The following is a 2,500-nucleotide window of genomic DNA, read 5'->3' as shown; positions in this document are numbered from 1 at the left end:
GTGTGTGTGAACAAGAAAAACAAAAACCAGGGGCAGGTGATCATGAAACAGACAGGACTGGTGATGGCCATAACAATCCTAGAGGTCCAGCATTGTTCTCACAAGCCGCTTCACTCAAGACAATAAAACATAATGAAAAGTTAGTATATCACAAAAATTTAAATTAAATAAAAGTTGCTATAAAGGTGGTAGCGATTCATTAACGAGCTCTTACTGTCACAGCTGGCGAAGTCGCGCTAGCTAGCTAGCAGGCAGTGCTTGAAAATTGGTTGAAACAACCAACATAAAATATAAATAATTACGCTGTGCATGTACAAATGAAGACCAGTATAAGCATCACAAAGGGCCTCTGATACAATATAGACAGTTGACAATTCAAAAGAGGTCGATATTTCAGCAATTTACCTCTGGAACAACTCGACGCGCAGCAATGTAAGTGAATGGGGTCCAACAGATGACAGTGTTTGGAACTAATCCGATCTTCATATCCCGGAAGTAGGCGGTTAAAAGCGCCGCCATTTTTTACAACGGAGGTCTATGGGAGTGTCGCAACTCTTTCTCTCTATGGCTCTGGTTGTCATGAATAAGAATTAACGTTTTTAACGTTACTTAAAAACTTGCATCTCAAAGAAACAATTTGAAGCAAATCAATTAACCTGAATTTATGAGTGTGTATTTGGATATCAACTGAATATAACGTTACTAAGATAGGGTTAGATTCGTATTAGCTAACATTAAAAATGTTATTACCACTTTACATTTCGTTAGCCTATTTTTTACAAGCTGTGTATTTTTCTTTTTAGTGATGGATTTTGAGGTGATGGCCTCCCGTGACGCACCCACCCCGTCTACAGCTTAAACCGTAAGCACTAGTCTTGGCTATCTGACAGCTGATATTATAATGTCTGTCTTAAAAGGACATCAACAAATTGGATTGTCATCTATATTTTGAGGTGTTGCTCCCTTGATCTGTGTTCTCCCACACGTGAGAGTATTGTTAACATAAAAAAACTGAGCTACCTTTCATAGTTAAATTCTTAATTTTCATTACCTCAAGCATTTATTAAACTCATTTATTTTCCTTCCGTAGACACAGTGTGGATCACTGGTGACAGCTACGCCAGACGTGGTGCCCAGAGAGCTGCAGAGACCATGGGAAGCAACCTCAGTCTGCCAGGCGCCCGTGTCTGTTGGTTTGGTTGTGGTGGACTGCGGTGGAAAGGACTTCTCCCCTTCTTCTCCCACTCCCTGCGAGGAAGAGCAGCACCGGATGTCCGGGAGGTCAGCAGCGTCCAGCTGGTGAACACCATGAAGGAGGACCTGCACCAGCTGAAACTCCGGCACCCGGGCATGAAGATCGTGTGTTCAGCTGTGACCCAGAGGTGCCGGTGGAAGGCTGGTGCCAATCCGGTGAAACTTGACAAGACTAGGAAGTTTGTTAACAGTGTTATGGCTACATTTGTTCGTAGCTTAAATAGTGCCATGATTGAGCACCCTCACATTAGACATGACAGTCCTGGGCTATTTTTGAAAGATGGACTTCATTTCACACCTAGGGGAAGTTATATGTTTTTAAATACAGTAGCTACCTGCCTTAAAGGCCACACACTAATGCAGTGAGCTGCTTACAGTGGGCCTTTAGGCCTTATTTTGCCTTTAGGGCCAATTTTGTTAGGCCTAAATATAGCCCTGACCATCATGGCTAATGTTGAGTTTTTTATGTTAGTAACACCTGTAGCCATAACACTGTTACCACCCCTGCTCTTCCTCATCCCTACATGTGATTTGTAAGAGTTGGGTCCCGTTCATGCAGAAAGTCATCCTGGGAATCGGTGGGGTTCTCCGTATAGAAGTGTTTCATCAGTATAAGATAGGATAAGATAAGATGTTCCTTTATTCAAGTACAGGCACAGCAGCTTAGAGGAATGTTAAAAGAAGAACAGACCACAATACAATAATCAAGAGACAACACATGTACGTACGTACTTCTTTTACAGCAGACATTGAAAGTTACTTATGGCACTTTTCCACTGCATGGTACAGTACGACTCGGTTTAGGCCTTCCTAAACCTCTAAACCCCGGGGTTTACACTTCTTATGCGACAGTAAAACACTGCTGTGCACTTTCAGAAGCTGTAGGGATGTGAAACACGTATATGTAGGTTATATAATGTAAAATATATTTTAAAGATCATTTAAGTTTATTGTACACACTTTAAGCATTATCGCATATCGCATGTTTCTTCAATATGGTGCAGCCCTAAGTGCACTGAAATGTAAAGGTTGGCAAAGAGTGGTCATGTTGCTTGATTGGTAAAACCTTCATTTGGATTTTTGCATCGGTGAAAACACTAAACTTAACAAAACTTAACTGGTGTGTCACTAATTGCACCTTAACAGTGACCTAATCAAATATTGAGTAATGTAATGTACAGTAAATGAATGTATGATGGTCAATACTTCACCAATGTGAACCAATATGTTGCTTGAGTCTTTGTAA

The 2,500-nt window shown here is 41.0% G+C and overlaps 1 protein-coding gene across 1 annotated transcript in view; it reads left to right on the top strand.

Annotated features, from left to right (window-relative positions):
* The first annotated feature begins 803 nt into the window (after positions 1-803).
* mgp (matrix Gla protein) overlaps positions 804-2,500 on the top strand; it is a 13,583-nt gene continuing 11,886 nt past the window's right edge. The window contains exon 1 of the mRNA XM_084424843.1: positions 804-862. The gene's annotated coding sequence lies outside the window, so the exon portion shown is untranslated. The remainder of the gene's footprint in view (positions 863-2,500) is intronic.

This window comes from Rutilus rutilus, assembly GCF_951802725.1.
Source record: "Rutilus rutilus genome assembly, chromosome: 1".
NCBI lineage: Eukaryota > Metazoa > Chordata > Actinopteri > Cypriniformes > Leuciscidae > Rutilus > Rutilus rutilus.
This window is presented reverse-complemented; position numbering and strand designations above follow the sequence as displayed.